This window comes from Nicotiana tomentosiformis, chromosome 3 (assembly GCF_000390325.3).
Source record: "Nicotiana tomentosiformis chromosome 3, ASM39032v3, whole genome shotgun sequence".
Classification (NCBI taxonomy): Eukaryota; Viridiplantae; Streptophyta; class Magnoliopsida; order Solanales; family Solanaceae; genus Nicotiana; species Nicotiana tomentosiformis.
This window is the reverse complement of record NC_090814.1, coordinates 48,361,247-48,377,079: the sequence shown is the minus strand read 5'-3', so window position 1 is coordinate 48,377,079 and position 15,833 is coordinate 48,361,247. Positions and strand designations below refer to the sequence as shown.

Below are 15,833 nucleotides of genomic sequence, written 5' to 3'. Positions count from 1 at the left end.
AGTACATAAACAGAGCTTTTATAAATCTAAGGCTACCATGAACATTAGGCAGCTACAACAGGAACACAGGTACATCTTCAAATCCGGCAACCATCGAACACAACAACAACGACAGCCAATAGCTGCACGCAATGTGCAGAAGTGTAGTATCAGTACAACCGAGCCCATTTACTGAGTAAGTAACAAACCTAGCCTTAGGTTGAAAGTAGTGACGAGCTTGTACCAAGGTTAAAGTCCAACTTCCATAACCAACAATAGTTCATAACAATATTAAACAAGTAATACCAGAAGTAACTCAAAGAATAAATGTTCAGCTAAATCATGACTTCTGAAAATAGTTATGCCTTTCAAGTACATCAATGAAAACCCAAATTGTTTACCGAAGTTATAAAAAATATGAATAAGTTTGAAAACAGTAAGTTTTCCAAAATCCCTTCAATAATAAATAAAATATCTCATTTTCTTTCCAGATAACCAGTGTAAAACAAATGCATCACTATGTCCATCTGTCAACATGTGTGAGAAATCATGAATAATGTGATACCGTACAGCATGAAAACACATCTCTATGCATATATGTCATGTGTGCATGTCAATGCAATGTATCTCAGAGATTGTACTCATGTACTCACACTCTCAGAGTACTCAATCTCACTATCTCGCATTCTCTCTCACCATGCTCAGCACACTCAATCACTCAACGCTATATAATACCTGCTGCGACGAGCAGCCCGATCCCTGTTTATAGTCGACTGCGCTCACTAGGGGTGTGTATAGACTCATGAGGGGCTCCTACAGCCCAATCGCTATAAGCACGGACAACTCACGTGCTATAATATCATATCTGGATCCGCACGGACAACTCACATGCTGCACGGATAACTCACGTGCTATAATAATATCTGGAACTCACGTGCTACACGGCCAACTCACGTGCAATAGTATAATATATAGATCCGCATGGCCAACTCACGTGCTGCACGACCAACTCACGTGCAATAGTATAATATATAGATCTGCACGGCCAACTCACGTGCAATAGTATAATATATATAAAGCCAACATGGCATGTTGCGGCGTGCAGCTCGATCCCAAAATATCCTCACACTCAGGCCATCGGGCTCCCTCAGTCATCAATCTCTCTAGTCTCTCTCTCATGGGCTCACAATGTCATGAGAAAGACCAAAGTGATGATATGATGTATCAATAAATAATAGTAGAGACTGAGATATGATATGTAATGACATGAATATGACTGAGTAAAATTTTCAATTTAAAACAAATAATTTACAGCAATATGACCTATGTGGGTCCCAATAATACTGACACATAGCCTCAACATGATTTTTAATATATTTTTTAGCTCAATTTCTTTAACACATAAAACCGCATGGAAAATGCCAAGATTATTTAACTACAAAATTTCACATAAACAATTATGTCATAATTTCTATAGTGCACGCCCACACGCCCGTCACCTAGCATGTGCATCACCTTCCAACAATTCACATAATACATATATTCAGGGTTCATACCATCAGCTCCAAGATTAGAAGAGTTACTTACCTCGAACAAGCCAAATCCAATGTCGAGCAAGTTAAGCAATGCTCCAGCAATTCCACTCTGCGTGTATCAACTTCCAAACGGCTCGAATCTAGTCACAATTAATTTGATTCTGCCCACAAAATTTATAGGAATTAATTCTATATCAAAATACTAATATTTCCACAAAATCCGAAATTACGCCCCAAAAATTACCCGTGGGGCCCACGTCTTGGAATCCGACGAAAGTTACAAAATATTAACGCCCATCTAACCATGAGTCCAACCATACAAATGTCACTCAAATCTGACTCCAAATTGGTATTCAAACTTGAAAAATTCATTTTGTGACATTATAGAAATTTTCTATTTCTCTTGAAGATTCAATAATCTTACACCAAAAATGAAGATTAATTCATGAAATATAATCACAAGAGAGTTAAGAACACTTACCCCAAGTTGTGTGAAAAATTTCCTCTCCAAAATCGCCCAACCCGAGCTCCAAAATCCTAAAAATGGGTGAAAATGCCGAACCCTTGAATTTAAGGTTCTGCCCCAGCGATTTCCGCATCTGTGGACAAGATTTGCGCACCTGCGCATCTGCTTGTGCGAGCAAAACGTCGCATTTGCGGACTCTACTCGCCTGCCCAGTTTTCGCTTCTGCGCTCACGTAGATGCAAAATTTTCCCTCGCACCTGTGACCAATGCCTCACAGCCCTCTGCCCGCATCTGCGCTCCTTCTCGCGCAGGTGCGATTCCGCACCTACGAAGCACCTTCCGCACCTGCGCATCTCGCTTCAGTGGACCCTTGCTCGCACCCGCGACAACTTTTCCGCATATGCGATTACACCAGAAGGCTTCAGTTCCAGTAGTCTTCCAAATTCAAAAAATCAATCCGTTAACCATCCGAAACTCACCTGAGGCCTTCGGGTCCCCGTCCGAACATACCAACAAGTTCCATAACATAACTCGAACTACACATAGATTCAAGCCTAATAAATTTCTAAATTTCCAAATTCTACAAACGACGCTGAAACCTATCAAATCACGTCTTATTGACCTCAAATTTTGCACACCAGTCACATTTCACTTTACATACCTATTCAAATTTCTGGAATGGTATTCCGACCCCGATATCAAAAAGTCAAACCCCCGGTCAAACTTCCTAAAATTTTAACTTTCGGTAATTCAAGCCAAATTCCACTACGGACCTCCAAATAAATTTTTCGGACACGCTCCTAAATCCAAAATCATCATACGAAGCTATTGGACTCAGCAGAATTAAATTCCGAGGTCGTTTACATATAAGTCGACATCCGGTCACTATTTTAACTTAAGCTTTAAACCTTGGAACTAAGTGTTCTAATTCATTCCAAAACCTTACTGGACCCGAACCATTTGCCCCGGCAAGTCACACAACCACTGTAAAGCCCAATTTAAGCAGTAAATGGAGAAACGGGGTTGTAATACTTAAAACGACCGGTCGGATCGTTACAAGGCTGCTTTCTCATCTCGGTCGGCCGGTGAGAAACCGGTGGTGGAGCCACGCCTTGAAGGACTCGTTCCCGGGGGATGTGTTATCGATTCCGACTTTAAGATCGAGAAACCCTCATCGGTTGCTGGTCTATGTGAGCCGATATCGAGATATATATGCTCGATACCCAAAAGCCTTCTTGATTTGGTGAAGAAAGATTGTGGTTGGTAAAACAAAGAGGTTGTGATACCGGCACCGGAGGAAGCGATCACTACCCGCGTGTAAGAGTACTTGAGTGTTTACACTTATCCTTTCACGATGGGCCCCCTCGATCCGGTCATCATCGACTTCTGCAAGAAGTACTAAGTGACCCTCGGCCAAATACATTCTTCTTTCTGGAGGATTGTAATACTGCTCCGTTACTTTGTGAGAAAAATCGACGGGCTTCCCTTCACTCTCGACCACCTCGTGAGATTATATAGCCCTCATCTTTACCAAGGTGGGTTGATAAAGCTTCAACGTCGGGCCACCAAGGCGTTCACCTCGAGCATAGATTAATACAAAGATTGGGGTTGGATGAGCCGATTTGTTCGAGTGAAGACCTCGGACCTTATCCCAGCTGAGAGTATGCCATTTCCCTAGAAATGGAATATGAACCGTAAGTGTGATTCCGTTTTTAGTTTTTGTTGTTTTTACTTCTTCATATTTTCTTATCAGTGTTTTTCTTGACACAGTCATTGCTTGGATGCCGGGTGCAGTTCCCCATTTCGAGAACTGGGTTAGGAGCCTGGTTTCGACGTCAACATACGTCGAGCGCGCATGGCGCGATTTGTGAAAGGGCCGGTGGGAGGCTCGTACTCATGGTAAACCTTCCTCTTGCCTCACCGATCCGTTCAAGTCTTTTTTCAGGCATAAGTTTTACTTACTTTTCTTTCTTTGTAGGTCTCGAAAAAGATGCGGTTATAAGACCCCCATCAGGTGATGAAGAAGTTTTACCGCCTATCTCAAAACCGGAGAAGGTGATTAAGAGAAAAAGGGCCTCGGACTCTGAGGGTCAAAAACCCAAAAAGAGAGCGGCTCGTAAACCCAAGGTGAACATAATCCCTTTGACTATGGAGTCGGTCCTGAGTCTAAGGGATGAAGAAGAAGAAGAAGAAAGTGATTCCGGGTTGTTGGCCCGTGCACGGGCTAGCACCGATACTCAGAATACTTCGGTATCGGTAGGAGTTTATAATGCTCCGACCAGGTTTGATGAGGTCGAGGAGGGGACTTCGACCCAAGTTCCCGAGCCGAGGGAGACCGAGGATGTTTTACCTCGGGGCGAAAAGACCATCGAAGAAGCTGCGGATGGCGGTGTGCAAACCGAGCTTGAGGCTCCCCAAGTCGGAGGCGACACCCAAAAAGACCTACTCGGGAAATAGAGATCGAGGATTCCCCTCTTTCCATTCTTTCTCCCAATTGATGATATGTGACGCTCAAGTTGTGGAGACTTGTGACAGAGAAGGAGCCCATGGAGGGGAGGATCCTTTCCGTGGTTATTTTATCGGGGTGGAAGATGTCACCGGTCCGAGTGACTTGGAGGCTCCGAAGAAGAGCTCGAGCGAGGTGGGAGCACCTTGCCTTTTTAACGAAGCTCAACAGGCCCTGAATCGGGTAAGTTCATACTTTCTTTGCCAATTTTCATACTTGTATTTTTCTTTCTTTGTATAATCCCTTCTTATTTTTGTAGGCTTCTATGCTTCATCACGAGGCATTTTTCCAATCCCGAGGGGAGATAAGCCGGTACGAAGCCGAAGTTCGAAGGCTTACTAAGGAGAGAGATGCCTTAAAGCTTCTCAGTGAGCAGAGAGAAGGAGAAGTAAAAGGACTTCGGGCTGAGTTGGAAGCATCTCGGAAAGAACAAGTTGAGCTAGTCGAGTAGGTAAAACAAATCTTTGAATTTAATGATATTGACTCGGGAGTGATGGCTAACAGTTCAGTCTCGCAGGTCGAGCAAAAGTTTGATGTGATCAAGAAACTTCGTGTTGAAGTGGACGTAGTGAAATCGAGGCCGAGGAATGGAAGAAGAACATTGACCGCCTCGCCTTAGAAAAAAGAGACTGCCTGAACTCAACTGGCTTCGGCTGAGACCCAAATCCTAAGCTTGAAAGAGAAAGTCTTGGTGCAAGCCAAGAAATTGAGGAGTTCCATTCTCGGTTGGGTTCAACAATTTCTGATCGAGGGGCTAGCCACAAAACTTATAGCGGCCAAATCGGAGGTCGAGAAGACCATGGCCAATGCTGGTGCAATGGTGGCCATTTATCGATGTGATGCCGAAGCTGCTCAGATTTGAGCAAAGAAGGTCGCCGAGGCTGCTCAGGCTCGAGCAAACTAGGTTGCCGAGCATGTTAAATGTCAGTCTCGAAGGGAGACTCTCAAATAGATACATGCTCGTGGCTTCGAGCTTACAACCGAGATCGAGAAGGCTAAGGAGCTTGAAGCCGAAGCCAGAGTGTTGGCCTTTCCTGATGATGATGATACCGGGAGTGTGATCGGATCTGAAAGTGAAGAGGGCCTCGAGGTCGAAGACGCTGCTCTCGGAGCGGACTAAGTCTTTTAGTATTTTTTGTGTTTCTTATAAGACCGTTTTGGTCTTTTGTAAAGAAATTTGATTGGGCCATGATGCCCTTGTAAATGGTTTTTGACATGCATAAAACACTTTCTTCCTTTCTGCCTTATAGAATTGTGAAGTTGTTTTCTAAGGCCGGGGTTCAGATAATTTGATCAAAACTGAACTAGTGTAGCCCTTAGGCCTTTTGATCGAGTGAGTGTTTGCTCGAACTCGAAGTAAAAAACAACCCTTAGGCTTTATGGTCAAGTGAGTGCTTGCTCGAACTCGAAGTAAAAAATAGCCCTTAGGCTTTATGGTCGAGTGAGTGTTTGCTCAAACTCGAAGTAAAGTAACAACCCTTAGGATTTATGCTCGAGTTAGTGTTTGCTCGAACTCGAAGTAAATAACAACTCTTAGGCTTTATGATCGAGTGAGTGTTTGCTTGAACTCAAATTAAGGTAGCCCTTAGGCTTTGTAGTCAGATGAGGGTGATTTAACTCGAATTAAGGTAGCCTTTAGGCTTTGTAGTTGAGTGAGTGTTTGCTCGAACTCGAATTAAGGTAGCCTTTAGGCTTTGTAGTTGAGTGAGTGTTTGCTCGAACTCGAATTAAGGTAGCCCTTAGGCTTTGTAGTCGAGTGAGGGATTGCCCCGAACTCGAAGTAAAGTAACAACCCTTAGGCTTTATGGTCGAGTGAGTGTTTGCTCGAACTCAAAGTAAAAAATAGCCCTTAGGCTTTATGGTCGAGTGAGAATGATTTCTCGAACTCGAAGTAAAGTAGCCCTTAGGCTTTGTAGTCGAGTGAGGATGATTTCTCGAACTCGAATTAAGGTAGCCCTTAGGCTTTGTAGTCGAGTGAGGGTGATTTCTCGAACTCGAATTAAGGTAGCCCTTAGGCTTTGTAGTCCAGTGAGGATGATTTCTCGAACTCGAATTAAGGCAGCCCTTAGGCTTTGTAGTCGAGTGAGGGTTTGCTAGAACTCGAAGCAATGTAGCCCTTAGGCTTTATGGTCGAGTGAGTGTTTGCTCGAACTCGAAGTAAAAAATAGCCCTTAGGCTTTTTGATCAAGTGAATGTTTGCTCGAACTCGAATTAAGGTAGCCCTTAGGCTTTGTAGTCGAGTGAGGGTGATTTCTCGAACTCGAATTAAGGTAGCCTTTAGGTTTTGTAGTCGAGTGAGTGTTTGCTCGAACTCGAAGTGCGAAACAGCCCTTAGGCTTTATGGTCGAGTGAGAATGATTTCTCGAACTCGAAGTAAAGTAGCCCTTAGGCTTTGTAGTCGAGTGAGGATTATTTCTCGAACTCGAATTAAGGTATCCCTTAGGCTTTGTATAGCTTGATCTCGTTGATTTTTCGAATGGCAGTCCCCGATTTATGGGGTAATCATTCGAACTCCGGTCATGGTCGGCCTTTAAGCCCGTTTACATAATAGATCAAGAACATAAAGTAGAAGAAACTTTCTGAGATATGAGATATCGGTAAATAAGAAATTTCACTTTATAAGTCATTATACACGCGTTCATGTTTTGTGCCAAGGCTCAAGCAAACTACGCAGGCATGGTTCATTTGACCATTTGGCCCTTACAAATTTTTCCTATCGAGACCCTGTTGCCATCAAGTAATTTCCTTGCATCGAACATGATATATTCAAGGGAAGTGCCTCCCAGTATTCGAGGTTGATTGTAAAGAGGCCTCGGATACTATTGAATTGTTCTAAGTTAGCACGATCAATGGTTGCCTCATTAAAACTCTCGCCGAAAAACCCATTTGGGACAAAACCGGTCTAAGGAAAAAAGAGTGCAACGTGTGCTTTCAGACCTAAAGGCTTCGAGTTGAAGAATCCATCCATGTTTCTGGTCAAATACCTGCAAGGGTTAATTTCGAAATACAAATGAACATGGGAGGATCGTACCTTAGCAGTAGCATCGTTTTAGGTACGATACGTTCCAATTGCTCGTTAGTTGTTTGCCGTTTATCACACCGAGCTTGTAGGATCCTTTTCTGACGATTTTGAGAACCTGATACGGTCCTTCCTAGTTCGAACCCAGTTTTCCTTCATTCAGATTTCAGGTGTTGAGGGTGACTTTCCTTAGCACCAAGTCCCCGATTTTAAAATGTCGAAGATTGGTTCTTCGATTATAGTACCTTTTGATCCGCTATTTTTGGGCGGCCAATCGAACGAGAGCGGCTTCTCGTCTTTCGTCCAACAATGTAGGCTTGTATTCGTGGTCTCGTTATTCGACTCATTTGTTGCATATCGAATCATGATGCTAGGTTCTCCGACCTCAACCGGGATCAGAGCTTATGCACCAAAACCAACGAGAATGGCATTGCTCCGGTACTAGATTTCGATGTTGTGCGGTATGCCCATAGGACCTCGGGTAGTATTTCTCTCCATTTTCCTTTGGCGTCGGTCAATCTCTTCTTAAGATTTTGGATGATGGTTTTGTTGGTCGATTCGGTTTTTCTGTTCCCGCTGGGATGATACAGTGTTGATAGGATCCTTTTGATGTTATGATCCTCGAGAAATTTAGTTACTTTGCTGCCGATAAATTATTTTCCATTATCACATACAATCTCGGATGGTATCCCGAATCGACATATGATGTGGTCCCAAATGAAGTATATCACTTTTTTTTCTCTGACTAAAGCATGTGCTTCAACCCATTTAGAGAAATAATCAGTCATAAATAAAATAAACTAAGCTTTACCTGGGGCCGATGGGAGGGGGCCGACAATGTCCATTCCCCATTTCATGAAAGGCCATGGAGATAAGACCGAGTGGAGTAGCTCCCCAGGTTGATGAATCATGGGCGCATGTCTTTGGCATTTGTCGCATTTTTGAACGAACTTCCTACTCTTATTACTTTGTGGAACAGCGAATCGGCACTGAAATAATTTCCGCAACTGCCTTCGTGAATTTCCCGTAGGATGTAATCGGTATCTCCCGGTCATAAACATATTGCCAATGGTCCATCGAACGTCCTTCTAAACAGCGTTCCATCTTTGGACAGGGTGAACCGTGCTGCCTTTATGCGCAGAACTCTCGATTCCTTTGGATGTGATGGAAGCTTCCCGTTCTTGAAGTACTCTATATATTTGTTTCTTCAATCCCAGGTTAGACTCGTGGAGTTTATCTCGGCCTGACCTTCTTCGATCACTGATCTTATGAGTTGTACGACAGTCACCGAGTTGAGTTCGTCATCTTTGACCGATGAACCTAAGTTTGCAAGGGCGTCGGCCTCGTTTTTCTGTTCTCGGGATACATGTTGCAAAGTCCATTCCTTAAATCGATGTAGAGTCACCTGTAATTTATCCAAGTACCTCTGCATTCGATCTTCTCGAACTTCGAAAATCCCGTTAACTTGGTTTACCACGAGGAGGGAATCACACTTAGCCTCTACGACCTCCGCTCCCAAGCTTCTAGCTAGTTCGAGACCTGCAATCATGGCCTCATACTCGGCCTCATTATTAGTCAATTTTGTAATTTTGATAGACTGTCTAACTACATTACCTGTGGGCGATATTAGTACGATGCCTAGTCCGGACCCCTTTACGTTCGAGGCACCGTCCGTAAAGAGGGTCCAGAATCTCGGATAGGTACCCGATTTTATCAGTAGTTCTTTTTCAATCTCGGGTACGAAGGCCGGCGTAAAGTCAGCCAAGATTTGAGATTTGATAGCGGTTCGGGGTCGATACTCAATATTGTACCCGACGATTTCTATGGCCCATTTGGCCAATCGACCCAAAAGCTCGGGTTTGTGCAAAATACTTCGAAGAGGATAAGTTGTTGCAACATGTATCGGATGACATTGGAAATATGATTTTAGTTTCCTAGAGGCACTTATTAAAGCAAGCGCTAATTTTTCTAAGTGTGGATACCTAGTTTCAGCCTCGCCTAAGGTCCGACTGACATAATAAATAGGGAATTGCATACCTCGTTCTTCTCGAACCAGGACTCCACTTACCGCTATCTCCGAGACAGCTAAGTACAAGTAAAGATGTTCGTCCACTTTCGGGGTATGAAGCAGAGGCGAGCTCGATAAATACCGCTTCAGTTCCTTCAAAGCCTACTGCATTTCGGAGTCCATGAAAAGTTGTTTTTCTTCTTATGTAGTGAGAAAAATCGGTGGCTCCTATCTGAGGATCTCGAAATGAATCGTCCTAGGGCGACTATCCGTCCCGTTAGCCTCTGCACGACCTTTACATTATCTACTATCGTGATGTCCTCGATAGCTTTGATTTTATCGGGGTTGATCTCGATTGGATACCATGAAACCAAGAAACTTGCCCGAGCCAACCCCGAATGCACATTTTTCGGGGTTGAGCTTCATATTGTACTCCCTTAGTATGTCGAAAGTTTCCTACAAATGCTTTAAATGGTCCTCTGCTCACAGGGACTTAACTAACATATCATCAATATAAACTTCCATTGATTTTCCTATTTGTTTTTTGAACATTCGGTTTACTAGGCGTTGATAAGTTGCACCAGCATTTTTTAGACCGAATGGCATTACGTTATAACAGTAGGTACCGTACTTAGTGATAAACGAGGTCTTTTCCTGATCCTCCTGGTTCATCTATATCTGGTTGTACCCGGAGTAGGCATCGAGAAAACTGAGAGTCTCGTGGCCGGTCGTGGCATCGATCATACGATCGATATTAGGCAAAGGAAAAGAATCATTAGGGCATGCTTTATTCAGGTCTTTATAATCTATACACAATCTAAGTTTGTTTCCTTTCTTAGGGACTACCACCATATATTTTACTTCTCGAATGGATCCTATTTTAAGAAGTTTGGTTACCTCGTCGTTGATGAAGTCATGTTTGACCTCGGACTGGGCCCTTCTTTTTCGCTTTACCGGATGGAATTTCGGATCCAAGCTTAGTCTATGAGTGGTTATTTCCGGTAGGACCCCTGTCATGTCAAGATGGGATCAAGCGAAATAGTTCATGTTAGCTATAAGAAATTGAATAAGCTTTTTCCTGAGCTCGGTATCTAACCCCGTGCCCAGGTATACCTTTCGCTCGGGCATATGTTCGATTAGCTTGATTTGCTCCAGTTCTTCGACCATCGATTGGGTAGCGTCGGAATCATCGGGGACCACGAAGGATCGAGGGACCTCATAGTCATCATCTTCGCCAGTCTTCTGATTCTCTAGTTGGGTCGAGGCTGATGTTTGTGATTGCTATTTGGTATTCTGTTCTTCTTTCGAATCTGATCCCTTTGTCGAAGATAATGATGATATCAGAATCACTTCATCGACGGCAAACATTTCTTTTACGGCCGGTTGCTCCCCGTAGACCGTTTTGATTCCCTCCGATGTTGGGAATTTCAGAACCCGGTGACGGGTCGAGGGCACTGCTCTCATGTTGTGGATCCCAGCCACGTTTACTGGCAAGATTATCTCGTCCTTAGTAGTTTCACACGCCATATTAAATTTGTTCAGTACCAGGGTTGCGGGAACGACCTGGTCCTGTAGATCGAGTTGCTCTACGACCCTTGATCGAATGATGTTGGCCGAACTACCTGGATCAATTAACACACGCTTTACTTGAGTCTTATTCATAAGTACAGATATTACCAGTTCATTGTTATGGGGTTGCATGATTCCTTCCACGTCTTCGTCACTAAAGGACAAGGTTCCTTTAGGTGTGTAATCCTGAGCCCGAGATCGCTTCTCTCTTACAATAGACATCTTAGTGCGTTTAAGCACCTGCCCTTGGGGAACATCGATCCCTCCGATGATCATGTTGATGATGTGTTATGGCTCTTCTTGTTCGTTTTGTCTATTGAAATCTCTATTTTTGAAATAGTTTTTGGCCCGGTCACTTAAAAATTCTCGAAGGTGCCCTCATTGAATAACCGGGCTACCTCTTCTCTCAACTGTCTGCAGTCTTCGGTTCTGTGGCCATGATACTTGCACATTTAATTGGGATTTCTCTGGGCTGGATCAGACTGCAAAGGTCGAGGCCACTTAGTATCTTTGATGCGTCCGATAGTCGACACGATGGCGGATGCATCGATGTTGAAGTTATATTCTGATAACCGTAGTGCTTCCTTAGGTCTGGTATGCATGTCGAACCCATTCTTGTTCATCAGCTCCCGAGACTCTTGGCCTCGATCACTTCTCCTTTCGCCTCGTACGGAGTTGCGTGCAGGTTCGCTACCCCTACGATCTTCGTTATACGGCCAATATCGATCCTTGTTCGACCTTGGTTCTCGGTCGATGTCCCTTTTAATAACGGACCCAGAACCCAACTGGTCATCTTCGACTCTAATCTTCGATTGATATCGATTATGTACATCGGCCCAAGTAACAGCCGGGCACTCGATCAAATTCTGCTTCAACTACCGTAAAGCCATCAATCTTCGTTCGTTCAGTCTTTGAGTGAAAGCTTGAACAGCCCAATCGTCTGTGGCCGGTGGTAGATCCATTCGTTCCGACTGGTCTAGACTTTTTTAGCATCTCGTTATCTTTTTGCCTTACCTTGAAAAGGTCCGACTTCCTGGTCTCGACTTTTATGGCTCCGGCATGCGCTTTTACGAAAGAATCTACAAGCATAGCAAAAGAATCGATAGAGTTAGGCGGTAAATTATTATACCATATCATTGCCCTCTTTGATAGGATTTCCCCAAACTTCCTCAATAATACGGATTCGATCTCGTCGTCTTCTAGATCGTTCCCCTTAATGGCACATGCGTAAGAGGTAACATGTTCGTTGGGGTCGGTCGTCCCATTATATTTAGGAATTTCGGGCATGCGAAACTTTTGGGGATCAGTTTGGGAGCCGAGCTCGGGGGGAAGGCTTTTGTACGAATTGTTTGGAATCCAAGCCCTTCAATACCGGTGGTGCCCCAGGATCTGATCAACCCTAAAGTTATAAGTTTCTACTTTTTTGTCATTTGCTTCAATCCTCTTTTCTCCTGACTTAATTCATTTTGTCAGTTCCTCGAACATCTTAATAATTTCCTGATTAATCCCCGATTCTTGTTCATTTGATCTTACTACAGCTGGCCCTGTTTCGTGGGTGACTTCTCAAGGTAGACCGAGCTCGGCACATTTCGAAAATCATACGCATGTTTATCCCGTCTTCTCCAACATTTTGGGTATTTCGAACTGCAAATCGAGTTCCACCATGAATGCTGTTTTCGAGGTCAAAGCATTGGTTCACCTCATTGGCCACATGTGAATTAACGTTAATTGAATCTACGGCCCGAGCTCCAACGGGATCGGCGAGTGGCCTTTCATCCCCGGTCGCCAGGTTGTTGTTCTCGTCTTGAAGGCCAACTTCGTTGTCAATAGGTAGGGCCATTAATTGAGAGTTCACCGTTTTTAATCTAAAATCAAAGATACTTCCAAGAGCAAGTGTAAAATGGTGTGTTTTGCAAAAATTCGTACCAAATAATCACTATTATCCTTAGCCCACGAAGGGCACCAAACTGCTTACCCGAAAAACGGATAAAGTTGAATTTATACGTAGTTCTAAGGATACATGATATTACTTGGTACAAATCGGAAAAGTAAGTAGAGATAAATCAAATATTGACCGTAAAAAGGAATGAATACAAACCCAAATTGAATAGAGAATGATTTATAAATAAAAAAGATATCAATATCAAAAATCCCAAAAAGGATAATATTTGCTAGATGTTACAAATCTCAATAATTTTTGAATATGAGTGTGTATGAATATATGAATGAATCCAGTCTCCTAAATCAATGATAACCTACTCTTAATATATTAGAGAAATCATACTTTAGATATAATTAAAAACATAGTTAGAATTCCATGATATATTAATTAATTGTTTTTCCTTGATTTCCGTCAAGATTCTTTCCCCAAATGCGGCTACTATAACGGCTCTTTTGTCCCTTGGCTCGAGCCCGAACTCGGTGCTCTCAATCGTGATCGCCCTCTATTCGCTCGACCTCAATCTGGGCTCAATCTCGGTCTCGATCGGTCACTATTTGCTCGACCTCTATCTGGCTCGATATCGATCTTGGCTGATCCCGACCTTGATAAATTTCTAGGGCTCGAACTCAACAGCCCAACTTCACATCATAGCTCGATATTACAATGACGAACCTCGATCCATCATGCATCAATCTTGATTAGTCACACAAAGGGCAAACTCGATTTTGACCATATACACTGACAAACAAGTTTAAAAAAGAATACTTTTTTTACATTCCGTTTTGTTTGAGACTAAATCATAATTGTAGTGATCAACTTAAAGTTTAAAGACAGATTCAACTTGAAGAACATAGACAAACCTAGTTGGAGAATACAGGTCTGCCTCAGTTTCAACAACTGTAAACAATCTTCTGGTCTCCAGTTACAGTTACAAGAACGATCGTTCAAGAATAATTTTTAGTAGAATGTTTAACTTGGCAACTGCGATTGCTTTACTATTCAGCAATATGATTCTATAAAGCAAAAGAAAAAATAAAAGCTAATGGGGTGGCATCAGTTTTAAAAAGCTCGAATTTGGAGCATCATGGTGTAATCAGCCCAAATAATATGAATCATCATCTGCCTCCCATTAAAATTGCAAGAATTAGAATGTATCAGATCTTGACAAAAGAGAGGTCAGTGGCAAAAAGCCCCCCTTGGTCAGATGATCGACTACAATCATTTCATCATTGATCGATCTTCTCTCTAAATGCCGCTAAACTAGCAATTAAAATTAAAGAGTTGATACATTTTTATTCATAAAATATAGTATAAATGTTTGAAATTACCTATACGAAAGGGAAGGAAATCGTTCCTATCCCTCAAACTAATTCAAGAAAGAACAACTCTGAGACTTTCATCTCATCATTTGTTAGTTCTTACTATCTGCCCATGTCTGAACCAAATGGAATTTTCCGCCAGGAATTCTTGAGGCAATTTAATTAGCAATTCACAATACACTTTAGGATGTCAAAAATACCAATTGATCTAAAATTGAACAATCTAATTGGCAATCCACAAACACTTACATTCTCAAAAGTGACACTTCCAAAGGAATACATATATACAAATCTAGTCAGCAATTCATTTAAGTACTATCTAAGACTACAAAAGTCCCATTTCATAAAGTAAGTTTTACGTGCGTATAAATTAGCATAAATCTCGAGAAAAGAATTAGAGTTGAAGACTTGAAGGGGTAAAGAAAATGTCCAAAGCTGCTTGAAGGACAATTGATGAAAAATACCAAAAGAGTCCACTCAAAAGACCTTGGTATAAGTGAGTTCCAAAAGACCCAATCTTTTGGGTTCACATAGTTTAATTTCTGCCTCCTAACTAAGCCAGATATGAAATAGAAACAAAACGTGTTCATATGGCTACTCAAAGAGGCATTACTATTTCAGTATTGAGTTCACAAAACAAACTGTAAATTATGTAATCGATTACAGAGACACTCACAAGAAGAACGAGGAGAGCGAAGGGGGTTGGTTAGTGTCCGAGAAGATTTGGTGAGATTCAGCTGCTGAGTTCTGGGTCCATCGTGAAGATACAAGGAGAGGGTTTTAGGGCTTTTTCATCGAAGGTTCTAGTAACATTTCGTTTTTGGTACCTACAGTTCTCTCTTTATTTAAATTGGGTTCTTAAACTTAGTTTAGTTTCACTTGTTACTATTTGTTTGGACGAATAAGCAAATAGACATCCAACTTGCACAGTTTTGTAAAGTCTGCCTTCTCACTTAAAGCCTGTTTGGCCAAGCTTCTGAAAAGTCAAAAGTATTTTTTTTTTATTAAAAAAAATATTATTTAAAATTTTTAAGGTATTTGGCCAAAATAAAAAAAATATTTTTAAACAGCAGCAGAAGTAGTTTTTCTGCTTTTGAGGAGAAACTATAAATTCTAGCCAATTCCAAGAAGCGGAAGTAGAAAATTATTTTGTTAAGAAAAAAATAATAACCTTATAATAAATTTATATTTTTTAAATTATCCCTCATTAATTTAATATTTTACTTATTTTTATTTCTACTATACATTTCTTCTCTTTTTTATTTTAATCATATTTTTATTCTCATCTCTAATTCCTAAGAGTAGATTTTAAATTTATATTGAATGACGTACTTTGACATATTTAAATTATCATATAAAAAATTTGTAATACCAAACACTCAATGTTATTGCTTTGTAATAATTATATTTTTACTTTACGTTTTATTTTTTAATTGAATTCTTTTATAATAAATATTTAAATTTATTTTTTCCTAAATAATACTAATCGC

The 15,833-nt window shown here is 41.7% G+C and overlaps 1 long non-coding RNA gene and 2 other non-coding genes across 3 annotated transcripts; all 3 read right to left on the bottom strand.

The window, feature by feature from the left end:
- Positions 1-13,190: 13,190 nt before the first annotated feature.
- LOC104115689 (uncharacterized) lies at positions 13,191-15,159 on the bottom strand. The gene is made up of 2 exons (XR_690666.4): positions 13,885-15,159; positions 13,191-13,762 (listed from the first exon to the last, which is right to left on the bottom strand). It is a non-coding gene; the product is annotated as an uncharacterized lncRNA (long non-coding RNA).
- On the bottom strand, positions 14,072-14,149 carry LOC117281325 (small nucleolar RNA SNORD36). The gene has a single exon (XR_004511935.1). It is a non-coding gene; the product is annotated as a small nucleolar RNA SNORD36 (small nucleolar RNA).
- On the bottom strand, positions 14,767-14,907 carry LOC117281326 (small nucleolar RNA U19). Its single transcript, XR_004511936.1, has one exon. It is a non-coding gene; the product is annotated as a small nucleolar RNA U19 (small nucleolar RNA).
- Positions 15,160-15,833: the final 674 nt, after the last annotated feature.